At 30.9% G+C, this 14144-nt stretch overlaps 1 protein-coding gene across 1 annotated transcript in view; it reads right to left on the reverse strand.

Moving 5' to 3' along the window:
- Positions 1-7015: 7015 nt before the first annotated feature.
- The window catches only part of LOC103314558 (uncharacterized protein), a 33533-nt gene continuing 26404 nt past the window's right edge, over positions 7016-14144 (reverse strand). Inside the window, exon 3 of the transcript XR_010336438.1 lies at positions 7016-7300. The gene's annotated coding sequence lies outside the window, so the exon portion shown is untranslated. The remainder of the gene's footprint in view (positions 7301-14144) is intronic.

Below are 14144 nucleotides of genomic sequence, written 5' to 3' on the forward strand. Positions count from 1 at the left end.
AGTTATACCTACCACTTATACTAAAGGATATATTTGGGTACTTAGTATCTAAAAAACAACCACTTTCAACCGATAATATATCTATACAGACCGAGATACAGACTGATAGTGGAACAGAGTGGAATTTTTAATTGGAATAAGATTCATAACCTGAATATAGGCGATTTTTGTAAAAATTCCCGAAACAGGTCAACTTTTACTTTTTCTTGCCCACCATTTGGTGCATATGGTTTTTGTTTATCTGCTGTCAAAAATGCATAGCCACCTCTAACTTTTTTTTCAAATGAAACGGTTTGTTTTCTCTAAAAATTAGCTGTTATGCTATTGTAATTTATACTTTCAGTAATAAAGTAATAAGTAATAGTAACAGTAATAAGTAATAAATGAGAGATCTAAACATTAATAACTAGTATTTTACAATTTTATCAATCATATTTAAAAAAATAATCTGGTAAAATGCGACGTTGGTGTTTTTATAGTTTTGAAACAACTAATATAAGCGAATGATTTTTTTTTTCACCTGGTATATTATTATTGCCAAGGAAGAGCAATGGACTGAGAAGCCAGAAAATATTCCAAAACAAATTTAGTCAAAATTCCGTCCCTGACTTGCTATTTTATTCACATTCTTTTTTCTTTAAAAATAATAATAATTTAATAAAATAATTCACTATTTGGTTTTTACATATTTTCAAAGCCTACGTAATAAAAATAAAACCAATTTTATGAGTTGAACAGTATTTAATGCAACAACATTTGATATACTATTACATTTGAAAAAAAAAGTTAGAGGTGACTGTGCATTTGTGACAACAAATAAAGAAAAACCATATGGACTAAATGATATGCGTAAGCAAAAACAAAAACCGACCTATTTCAGGATTTTTTACAAAAATCGCTTACATTCAAGTTATGAATATTATTTTTTTATACAGGTGGCGGTGCTTTTGGGCAGCAGATAGTGTACATACCTATGTCCACCAAATGATGGACAAAAAAAAACAAAAATCGACCTGTTTCAAGAAAAATGGACTCTATCTAAGTTGCGAATTTTACTCCAGTTAAAAATTCCACATTGTAGATAAAGAAAGACGACTTTTAGTCGTTCAAATGCGTATTTTTTTATAAGATAGGTTCTAGAGAAAGGAGAAAAAGATGTGCAAATTGTTTGGACAGTGTTATAATGACTATGATCATATTGCTTGTTATTACCACTGTTCTTTAGACAATTAGACACATTGACACCAAAAGACAATTTCTTTTAATTAAAAGAAAAACTTTTTTAACGAAAGCATGCAATAAACAGAAATCCCCTAAATTAAGATCTTAAATGCTATCTTAAATGCGCTAATGTTTTTAGTTTGAGTTATGTCTATTGGCCACAAAGTTTTAAGTTAAGTTAAAAAACTGCTAAGCGTTAAATAGACATTTAATTTTGACGACATACGTCTTTAAGTTCACAGCCTCTTCTTATAGTTTTCACGAGTGATTTTGTTTATAACATCAATGCAAATTGGGTGGAGCCAATGCCCCTTTTAGGTACTCAGGTATAAGTCTAAAAGTGGTTTAAGAGAAAAGTTACTGACACGTAAATTAACATGATGGAGGCTTCTAATGAAAGTTTACATTTTGTCAGCCTCTCGTTTATCTAGTTACATGCGACTGTACTACGTGTATGTTAGGCACACTGCAATTTAATTAAAGTTTGTTTTAGCCTCGGTTTTGAGCAAGCAAATCTATAGTAAACAAATTTTAAATTAACAATGTAGGTATGTGTTGTATTTCTACATACCTAAATAATTATAACATTATACAGGATGTTCCGTTTGTATTGTTACAAATTTAAAAAGGTGATAGAATATTCAATGTTAAGGTAAAAATTACCTATAAACATGTATCAAAAATATTTCGTAAGGGAGCTACACCCCCTCAAAAGGAAGCTTTTTTCGGTAGATTTTCCTCAGTAATTCAGAAATCATTACAGGTAAAATTACAAAATTTGGTACAGTTGATAACCTTTATACGCCTAATCGAATTCGAGGATCAAATGTAGAAATTTTTAGTCAGGGGTGTCCCAAACTGAAGGGGTGGTGGGTAAAAAATACTCTAATTATTTTGGTTTTAGTTTTTTGACACTTTCAGCAAGAAAATCATAAATCTCATAGTTTTTTACACAAAAATGGTCTCTTGTATTGTTTCGATACAGCTCACCGTTTTTGAGTAAAATCGATTTAAAATTTAAGTTACAGACCATAAACAGCATGAAAATTAGGGAGAACAGAGGCTTTCGTGACCAAAACCTGTCCTGAAAATGTACAAGCTAAAACCGACATTTTCGTACAAATTCATGCAGTCTAACCCCAAAAGACCAAGATTGCAATTTGGTTTTGGTCGTCCTTTCTGATTTTCATGCTGTTTTTGGTCTGTAACATAAATTTAAAATCGATTTTACTCAGAACGGTGAACTCTATCGAAACAACACAAGAGACCATTTTTATGTAAAAAACTCTGAAATTTAATATTTCCTTGCTGAAATTGTCAAAAAACGGAAATCAAAATAGTGGGGATAGTTTTTACCCTACATTTTTAAATTTGATTATTTGTCTCTTCACAGTCTTTACCTTGATTAATTATGATAACAGTAAACAATCAATTTTATTTTATTTTTTTGTAAATTATATCTAAATTAATTTTATTCTTCGACACTGTCAAAATTTACGGTTTTTTTCGTGTGTAAAGAAGTTTTAACAACTGTTTCATTTCTCAGTACGAAACGTCAGATTTTTTTTTAAAGATTTAAAGCAATTTTAAGATTTGTTGAGTCTAATTCGAAGAATAAAATGTTGTGTTCAACTCGTTTTCGTGTTAGTCAGTTCATTTATTTCACCTCGTGCATAATAAATTATCCACAAATTAATAATCCACTCGTGAAATAAAGCGGCCGATTTACACTCAAACTCGTTAAATAAATAATTATTAATTTGTATAGTACATAATAACAATAAAAACAGTTTTATAACACGTCAAGTTATTATTAAGGTGTTAGTGCAACAAAAGTAACAATTAATAAATAATCTTTTCAATGATCTGTTTGAGAAACGCGAAACTATAGGTTTCGCAAACGGGATAGCAATGCTCTTTTGACATAACCAACTTCTTAAATATGTTTTAATAATTTCTTTTTCATTCGTACTTAGTAATATAAGAAAATACCAAGCATACAGTGAATTTTGATCAAGTTTTATAAAAACATTTAACAATTTTTTTCAAAGACCCGACGTGATGGCCAATTGTTGAGTTCATTTTTTAAATCTGCATAAAAAAGTAGATACGAAACATGTACTAAACATACTAAGTACTAGACATTAGAAAAAAAAAAGTCATGCTGACCAGTGTAACCAGCGTTTTCATCCAACTTAAAAAACTGATAAAGCCTACTCTATGTATAAATTTAAATGGTCACATAGTAGGTAGAACACCTATAATATGAATTTGTCAGTCCTTAGTTTCAACAAAAAAAACGGTTTTTGATTTTTAGAACACGATGTAAACCGTTTCCCAACTTGTTTTTGTTTTTTTACTTGGAACGTTGGCAAGCAAAAAAGTTTCGGACAGTTTTGACGCTATTTCATTTTTCATATCTAAATACGAAGGCGATACAATATTTATCCATACTTTTTTTAAATATGGATTGAAGCCATGGAGTTTTTGGAATCGGTAGATCTAAATTACTTTCTTTAACCTTTCTTATTTGAAAATATCAAATCCATCTTTTAAGGAAGCTAGGTACTATTTATAACAGCGTGCCTCACAATTGACGAATTTCGAGTTCAGAGCATTATTATTGTAGAGAATCACTTCAGTAGTCTAACCAAAGAAAAAAATGAAAATTTGTAAAAATACATCATTTGGTCTAAGAACTTTGTAGTGAAATTAACAGTTAGTGCCCAAAAACTCACAAAACTGCTACGACTTTATTTATAATAATTTAATAAAAATCGAGAATAGCCCTTATCAGTGGCTGGTGTGTAAAATTTCAGGATTTTTATTTCATTAGAAGTAGCAATTTTCTTGGGTGCGCGATAAGGTTGCCACACCCAGTACACGGGTTTGAAGATCACTTTTTGAATTTTCTTTAAATGCAGGCTAAAAGTTTCAGTATGTATGGTTATTTATGGTGTAGATGATAAGAGATGATCACAATCTTATTTTGTCTTTATTTTGTTTCTATATTTTGATTAGCTAGTAAAGTGATTCTCTACAATGCTATAAACTTGAATTCGCCAATTCTGAGCCACGCTGTATACCTATTCAATGTACGAAATTCAAACACCCCGCCGGTTGAAAAGCCAACCAAAGTTTATAGTAAAGGTACTAAAAGTGATGCTAATAATGTTGACTCACCCTCACAAAGATTGAACTGGGTAGTTTTTGACCTTCGAATACCATCTATACTTATTATTCTTGTACGAATCCAGTCACAAACTACAAGTAGGTATAATTTAATTTTGTTTATTAGCATTTTAAAATAAGTTATCTTCAATTGTGTTATAACATAACTCATAAGTTATAACTAACCTGACAAATAATAAAAAACTAACTTGTTCGTACTCTGTTCCAATTCCAAGCCTCCTTTATCAATCCAGTTTTGTCACCTTCATAACCCGTGCAGATGTAAACTTACCATGGTATTGTGTGGTCTCGTATGAATTATAATACCATAAACTAGCGATAAAATATATTACAAGGTAATTTACAATAAAATGCGGTAATTCTAAATGTAAACTGAAACGACCATTCTTCACTACTTTATTTGCAAACCTCACGGTACGTTAAAATCGCGCAATAATAATTTTTAATCAACTCCTTTAAATGCTAACTTTTTGACAAGACGGATACGTCTGTTCATAATTTAAAAGCTCATGTACACAGATCTAAATTATAAAATCAATACTTAACTAGACTTCCGAGTTTCATTAAGACAATCAGAATTTCCCGTAAGACTGGCTTTTATCACCTGACAATATTAAAGAAACATTAAGCGAGAAAAGTCGCCATTTTTTAAATTTCAGGGAAAAGTTTACCGACAAACTTTTAACAAAGGTCGTTTTAATTATTACGTGTGGAGAAACAAACGAGTTTTGCCAGGTCAAGGCCTCTTATTAATGTTGTCTCAAATGTAAATAAGATTAATCAAAAAGACAAGAGCATAATCCAACAATAATTACCTGGCTGGTAATAACATAAGCTAGATTACAATCAAGCCTTTAATTGGGTCCCCAATTGGCACGAAATGTCGAAGAAACGTCGAAGATTTTCTGGCACAAATATCCATTCTGTCACAATTGAATTAAAAAGCGACTTGAATAAAGGATGAGCCTTGAAAAATAGATGAGGGGAGTCTTGGCACAAAGCGCCCCCGTTCAGCAGTACGTTTCAATTAACCAAAGCAGAAAATGGATCTTTGCAGGGAGCCGCTGCATATGACTCCACAATAACATTATCGCAATTCCGATGCAGCATTTTATCTCGAGTCGTCACCCTCTTTAATCTAATTGGCGTGTTTCACACATAAGGCCCAAATTCCTGCTCTCCCCCACTGTTAACAGGATTTACAGACCGAACTGATTTTCCAAAATAAGATTATTCAACAATGCTCGTGAGAGCGTAATTAAGGAATCATGAATTGGTTCTACCACGAAGGGCCTAATGGCAATCGTCATTACCTTAATTACAACGCTTTGTTCTTGAAGCCGTAAAATTTCGGAAGGGGGTTTTAATGCGTTTTTTATTGAATAGTATACAGGGTGTATCAGAAATACGTGTGTTAATTTCAATACGTTATAAAACTCATCACATAAAACAACTTTCTATAGTATAAGATTTTGCAAAATTCTTATTTATAATTTTCACTATTTTCCTCCTTTTTTTGTGTAAACGAGCCGGTCAGTGTTTAGTTTTAATTTGTATTCATAGCAACAATTTTCATTCTTGTGCTTTATTCTTTGCTTAAATTGTCCGTTTCCATCACAACGAAAATACAATGTGTTCAAAAATGGTTGTTCATCAAGTCACCTATGAAATTTGAACGTAAAGTGCCGCTTAAATTAAATTGTGAATGCCGTCAAAGTGACAGATCTGTCAAAATAATGATTCGAATCTAAAAATTTACAAGAAAAATCACGAAAATATAAAACACAAATCAAGACAAATCTTACCCTTGAAAGAACTTTGCCGAAAAATGCAAAAAAGTGAGTAAAAAGCTAATGTAAAGATTTGACAGAAAAACTACAACAATTATTTGGAAGAAGCGGCACATTGAATTTAAATTCTATAGTTAACTTGATGAACAACCATTTTTGAACACATTGTAGTTCGACTCTTATTTTTGTCTCCATAGACGGGTTTCAGTACGTTATCTTTTCCAAATTTTAAGTAAATTTGCGATTTTTTATTAAAAAATTACAAATAGAAAAGATGTTTTATTGTCGTTGCGCACTGTTACCTGTTAAGATTAAAGTACGTAGTTCTGATACACCCTGTAGTAGATGTGTTCGAAATCCGTAGTTTCTTCAGTCAGTGATAGGTTGAGAATGATGTTTATAGGGACGAGCTCTGTTTTACATGCAATTATCTTTTCTCACAGTTGTAACACCTAAATTGTTTTATGAGCTGGAACTAATTGCCCCTGATGCAAAATTTAATTAAACGAAATTTTACATAAATTATTATTTACATAACACTTAGGCATTACTTAATCCTTGCTATTAATGGGATTGTTTACGTCGACTTGTGGATTTTATTAAATTGATACGCTGCACGCATCCTGCTGCCTCTTTCCTTACATTAATCATATTTTCATGCTGCCTGCATAATTTACTGCCGAACGCTTGTAACTAATTGATGATCACCGGAAAAACATAACTTGAAATAACACTTCTGAAAAAAATGTGTAATAAAGCCATCAATATAATTTATTCCGTATTTAGGTGTAACAATTTTGCAGACGAGGTCAGAATATGTGAACAGACACATCAACTGGAAAGCTTTTCCGTTAAAAAGGTTATCTTTATTGTGTTACAGAGTTAGTGTTTGTTACAAAATAATAAAAAAGCCAAATACATGGCTTGAAACTTAGTACTACTTATGATTAGTACTAAAATGATTAGTGCCTTCTATTTGCCCAATGATTTTGTTTTAAAAGTACTAATCCACCTTTTTGTGGGAAGTTCTCATCAATGGGCTCCTCTGTTGTAGCTGATTGTGTGGTCAATCAATAAAGCTGAAGCGAAAGGGGAATCTGAAAATGTCCACTATGTAACCCTTTTGTAGCTATCGCATAGTGAAGTAATTTATAAAGGAGACGGTTTTAGAAATTTGTATGCAGTTTAGTGTTGGTGATATAAAAACGTCATGAAAACATGATTATTGTAGGTATTAATATCGCCGATCACCGCGGCCTTAGAATGTATTTAAGGCACGCTTGGTATTTTGTGATGGAATATGAAGGTAACTCCTTGAAAGATCAACCAACGCCTATAACAATTACATGTTGTTAATATGAGTATTATATTATTATAATAAAATTAAATCAAAATGAATAACAGCCGAGCTTTCTATTGTAGGAGTATTTTTAAAGATTAAATAGGCCTTATCCTGTAACTTTTTTAACGTTCTGTTAGAATTTAACACTGGTTAAAATCGCAGTTCTAGAAATTTACGAGCTTATGTAAGTTTATTAGACCCAATAAACACAATAAACTGATTGGCTGATTGAATTAAACAATTAAATAATATAGTAAAATCTTGATGGATAGACAAACGAGTATATTAGCTGTTTCAAAACTATAAAAACGCCAAAGTCGCATTTTACCAAATTATTATTTTTTAATAAAGTTGATAAAAATGTAAAATAGTTATCAATAGTTAGATCTCTCATTGAAAGTATAAAGTATTAAAGTATTATTAAAGTATAAAGAAAGTATTATTTTTTTGAAGTGCATGAATAATTTATAACAGCTAATTTTGAGAGAAAATGCGATGTTGGCATTTTTATAGTTTTGAAACAGCTAATAGGTATCATGCCTCCAGTCACAGTAATCCACCAAATTCTGCTATGCTTTTTATTGGTGACTTTACATATGTATGTTTGAATTTTAATAAATTTTTAATTATGGGACCAATAATGTAATGAAATGCAGACTAGCATCAGTATGATCAGTAGCTAATGGTTTGTTGTAAAGCACACGAAACGAAATATTTTTTTTTTAATTTTTAGTGGGTGGTTTATTCATATCACCTCAAATTACGGCAATCTGTTTAGTTGTTAGAATTATTTTCGTGTATTATCAATCCATAATGTTTCGGTATTTGATCAAAATTTGAACTTGTTACAAAATCAACTAACAATTACAAGAATTCGGAAAAATTCAAAAGACAAATATTGTAATAATCACATATGATTCTTCAAAAGAGATATTTGATATTGATAATGCTTCGTAATAAAATATAAATAAAAATCGATAAATATTCTTTACTACGTACAGTGAAGTCCGCTTATAGTGAACCCCAAGGGAGCGACTGAAATGGTGCGTTATAAGTTATAACCGATGTCCGTTATAAGCAAACAAAAGAATATTGATTATTTTTTGACATATCTAAGAACCAATGATAACCGGTAACATAAGTAGAAAATTCACTGTAAGATTGATTCAATTAGCAAAAAGTGAACCACATGAATGAAAATGAAAAGTTATATTGCTTTTTAGAAACGTTAAAAAATAATAAGCCATCGAATACCTATCACATGAGAGTTTGATAGCTGGGAAAATTATTTTCCAGAAATCTTCTCAAATGTGTATCTATTGGCATTTTCTCTCATTTGAGTTCTTTTCTCATCAGAAATTGTAAATAATTACTTGAAGTCTATCGGTAGTCTTTTGTTTTTTGTTTTATTATAGTTATTTCGTTATAATAAACAAGTTCATGTGTTCAGTTAGCTGGAGATACCTAAACAAAATAAAGTTCGTTTTATCCCAGTGTTCGTTATAATCAGATTTGTTGTTATAAGAAAACATTACTGTATAAAAAAAACTTTACTCTTCAGAGTGTGATGCAATCTATTTAAAACTGAAGGAAATCAAACACTACAAAAAAATTAATCATGGTGCCACTCAAAAGTATCTAATAATTATCTTACATACATGCGTAATATGTACAATGTGTTCAAAAATAGTTGTTCATCAAGTAGATTTTCAATTTCAAATTCAATGTGCCGCTTCGTCCAAATGACTTTTGTAATTTCTCTATCAAAAATTAGCTTTCCACTCACTTTATTGCATTTTTCAGCAAAGTGCTGGGTTTGTCTTGGTTTTTGTTTTATTGTGTAACTTTCGTTTTTGAATTCAAAGCTTTTTTGTATTATTTTGACGGATTTGTAACCTTGATGGCATTCACAATTTAATTTAAGCAACACATGACGTTTAACTTTCACAGGTGACTTGATGAACAACCATTTTTGAACACATTGTATCTATAACCTGTATAATATGTTTATCTACAATAAAAAGCACTTGATCTGTGGTCTACAAAACCAAATTTGAATGTTCCATCCGCTTTAAAAACTTTTAGCAACTATACAACCAGTCTTCCTTTAGTATAATTTAAAAACAATTACATATACCTATATTCTGCCTTTGATTTATTCGACAAAATCGATGCATTTGATGCAGCTATCCGAACCAAATTTCTTTCGGGGGCTTTTAGCTTCAGAATAAGTTATTTTCTATTGTAAAATCTTTGACCCCTATCAATGATATCAAATTTATTCACTTTTGATTTTGAAAAATACATAATTTATAATTTCCAAGTGAATTTTCAAATGTCGTGTTTTTTTAACAAAAAGTTGAATAATTCCAGAACGAAAAGCGATAGGCTTTACCTATACAAGGTATGTTAGATTGATTTTCATCTAGTCGTTTGTAAATTTTTCATGTAAGATCAGAAATGCCACTTTATAGAATTAATGACAGCCATTTAGATATCGAATATTAAAATTCTCCATTTATTACTTCTCCAACTTGAAAATGAGCTTCGATAATAAAAGTGTTTTCTTGTAAGAAAAACTGTAGTGTAACATTTTAGTTGCATTTGCATGAAATTTGCGCCTAATGTAACGTAATTTAAAATCTAACGTAATTTGCCGCCTAATTTAAATTGTGAATGTCGTCAGTGACAGATCAGTCAAAATAATGCAAAAATGCTTCGAAATCAAAAACGAAAGAATAAACAACAACAAAAATCACGGAAATATAAAACAAATCAAAACAAACCCTACACTTAAAAAAACTTTGCCAAAAAGTGAGTAAACAGCTAGTTCAAAGACTTGACAGAAAAATTACGATAGTCATTTGGACCAAGTGACACATTGATTTTGAATTCCATAGTCCACTTGATGAACAACCATTTTTGAACATATTAAAATTCCATTACTTTTTTAAGTATAGGTACCTAAACTAGTAATGTAAAAATATATCTAATATACTGTTCAACTTAAAAAACTTTATTTTAAGTTAAAAAGAATTGATGGACGTCAAATTGTAATTCCTTTTTTCGATTTCATTTTCATATGGTAGTTAAGAATACCAAGAATTTCAAAATTTTGTTACCAGTTTCATTTTTTTACAATTTGTTTCCTAATTTGTAAATTTGAAAGTAATATTACCAATAAACAAGTTCTACTACTCGTATAATTTTTAACGAAAGCTGTTAAACTAATGTTTTTAAATTGCATTTGTTTTTATACAGGCTGTCTCAAAATTGGGAAATTCATTTTCTTCAAATGCAGGATAAAACATTCAATTTTGTTCTCATGTATGGTGAAGATGATTGTGGAGAATAATAATGTAAAACAATTTCTCAAAAAATAGCTTTATTTTGGAGGATTTTTTTTAATTTTTGTATTTGCCCTTTTATTTCTAAGAAAAATTTAAAAAAATTATTATTTTTTACTTCAAAATGAAGCTAATTAATTTTTCGAAAAATTGTTTTACACTGAAAGTTTTAGCCTGCATTTGAAGAAAACGCTATATAAGGTGCACCTGAAGTGTACCTTTATGGTAAAGTCCCAAATCTTTTTTTTTACATTTGAACTACTTGAGGGCTTCTCTGCAACGGTTTGAACAAGGAATTCGCCAATTTTGGGACACCTTGTTTAGAGATGAATTTATAGAATTGATACTGTAATTTAGATTTAGCCAAACAAAAAACCAAAAATTCATTTAGTTTCCACATCTCAAAATTTTTAGAACGACCTGATCAAAGTGCCGACTGCGAACACGTAGGTATCCCATTTATGATTTAGGTACAGTCCTATTCACAAAAAAGCATACATATCTTTGCTGAGTTGGAAAAAGGCGGTCTAAAGGAACACATTGAAATTTCTAAAAAGTACATTGATAAAGTCCAGTTATCAGCAGTTAAAAAAATAAGAGTTCGTTTCTACATTGTGTTTCAACTTTGTTCTTACTAAGAAAACAACTACACCTCTCTGGTTCTCCCAAAATTTTTCAAATTTCTTCATTTCTTTTCACGCTTTCATTACATTAACTGCTAATTTGTTGCTTTGTTTTTAATTTGTTAATTTACGAATTCCGAAAATTTCCTTTATACCTATTAGCTGTCTCAAAACAATAAAAACGCCAACGTCGCATTTTCTCTCAAAATTAGCTGTAATAAATTATTTATGCACTTCATACAATTAATAGCTAATGTAATTTATAGTTTCAATGAGAGATCTAATCACTAATAACGTTTTTACAATTTTATCAATCTTTTAAAAAAAAAATAAATGCGACTTTGCCGTTTTTATAGTTATGAAACAGCTAATATAACAATTATCTCGGTTAATCTGTACTTGTTTAGCCACTAGTGTACGCTAGAAAATAGAAAACGGTAATCCAGTACATAAATGTTATTTTATTTCTCATTTGGATAAAATTGACTGATTATTTCACAATACATATCAACTGAAGAAAACAATAAGACAATAAATTTTTAACTGTTATTATTAAATGCATTATAGCTACCCGTCGTTAGCAATATTTAATATTGTCAACATGATACAAAATGAAACCCATTGTCACATGTCATGATTCAAATTAAATGATGCACGTCCATTTGTAAATGAGTATTCGCCAGGAAATGCTTTATGAAATATTAATATGCATTCCTGTCATATAACATTATGTTTTTGGTCAAAAGACAGAAACAATAACTTCCTCTACATTTTCCACTCAGAATAAAAATCTATAGATACACTTTACTACGACACACCTTCCTTTGGTATTTTCAGAATTCAGTTTTTCTCATTGTTATGCGCATTCTTCACCCTTCGTCCTTCGAATAATCGAATCTATTTTCCTGCAAACGTCATTCCTGCCACGTCTTAATTACGACCACAGTACAGTACTTACACGAATTCAAGCTGTAAAACGTAATGAGTTACCGGTAGGTGGACAAAATAATTGCATTTCCATGCAGTTCTTTGTGCTTCTGGTTTTGTCAACATACGCACAAACATACAGTCGGTGAGTAAGTCGATGAAGTCGGGGCTGGCGGAACTAAGAGAGCAAAAGCTCCGTCAAGAATGGCCCTTATGCAGCAGCATCACAGAGAAGTTGCACGAACTCCTCCAGATACGATCTGAGTTTTTATTTGTGGTGCGTCTCGTTGTCAAGGCCGCACGGGGATCGGCGTTAATATAAATTTCATCAGTGGCGTGGAATACGCTGCCAGTGGACGCAAGAAATGTGGAAAGCTGCAGGAGATTTGATTTACGGTCGGTTTCGTATCGATTCCTGCGCCGGAAATAAATCTCGATCGGAGAAATTTTACGGTCGTCGTGCCAAAAATATTATTTAAAGTTATAGAGTGACGGGGGTCCTCTGAGGCTTGGTTGACTGAGCTTGAGTGCAGTTTGGCTTTCTGGATGATGGGGTAGAGGTGTTATTATTGAGAAACTAATAATAGGAGCGCAGGAAATGATGTTGCAGTTGGGTGGATTTGATGCGTACGCCACTGCTTATGCATAAAGGATGAAGAAATGCTATACAAATGCTCATCTATGATATTCCTATCTATAGTAGAGTAGCCTATACAGTGTGTATAGTTCGCATTTTTATGCTGAACAATTATCTGAAAGAAAATATGTATATGTATTTTTACTTTTTGAATTATTGGGAAAAAACGGAAACTAATAAATTTCGTTTTATTTTTTCAAACGAAAACCAAAAAACTAAACGTTTTTAACTAGGAACGTTCTTCAGGCACTTTTCTACAGTGAATCTAAATTTTTTAATTCTTATGTATTTTTTATTATTTGTTTTTATTCCTGATTACAACGTTGTATCACATGATATGATCAAAATGGAGAAAAAAGCATTTTTGCGAAGGGTGATTTGGAAAAAATGCCAACAATTTTGTTTTTAAACAAACTAGATTTTGGAGCTTAAATTGAATTTGGATCTGGAAGATTCACATTTCCACCAAGCTTACTTATTTAAAAACTAAACGACGTGATAAGCTAGAAGTATATTCTTCGCAAAACCAAAGAAGTCAAAGTTAGAAAAATTCAACTCGCATATTCAATAGAACTGTCAAAATTTAGCTTGCTAAACAAAATTATTGCGTTTTTCTCCAAAGCACTCTTTACAAAAACGCTTTTTTCTTAATTTTAATCAGCATGTAAGATTCGATCATATCAAAAAGTCTTTTCAAAAATACAAGTATTAAATATGGCGTCCGTAAGAATAACCAAAGTTGAGTGTTGTAACTCTGTCATTAAGAACGCCTTGGAAAAGGCGATGGCAGATTTAGAGTTCTTGTAAAAAAAGTGCCTACTAGAATAATCTACTCAAAAACGTCAATTTCTTTTAGTTTTCGGTTAAAAAATAAAAACAAAAAAAATGATTTTTTCAATGATTCAAAAACTGAAAGTGGCATCAAATTTTCTTTCAGATAATGTTGTTCAGCATAAAAATATACAACTTTGCCCTAATTTAACTAATCTCGTATCTCTTATAAGAACTAAAATCCCCATGGTGATACACCCTGTATATTCGTTATAACAAAGATTATATCCGAGG

Source organism: Tribolium castaneum, chromosome 1 (assembly GCF_031307605.1).
Source record: "Tribolium castaneum strain GA2 chromosome 1, icTriCast1.1, whole genome shotgun sequence".
In the NCBI taxonomy this organism is placed as follows: domain Eukaryota; kingdom Metazoa; phylum Arthropoda; class Insecta; order Coleoptera; family Tenebrionidae; genus Tribolium; species Tribolium castaneum.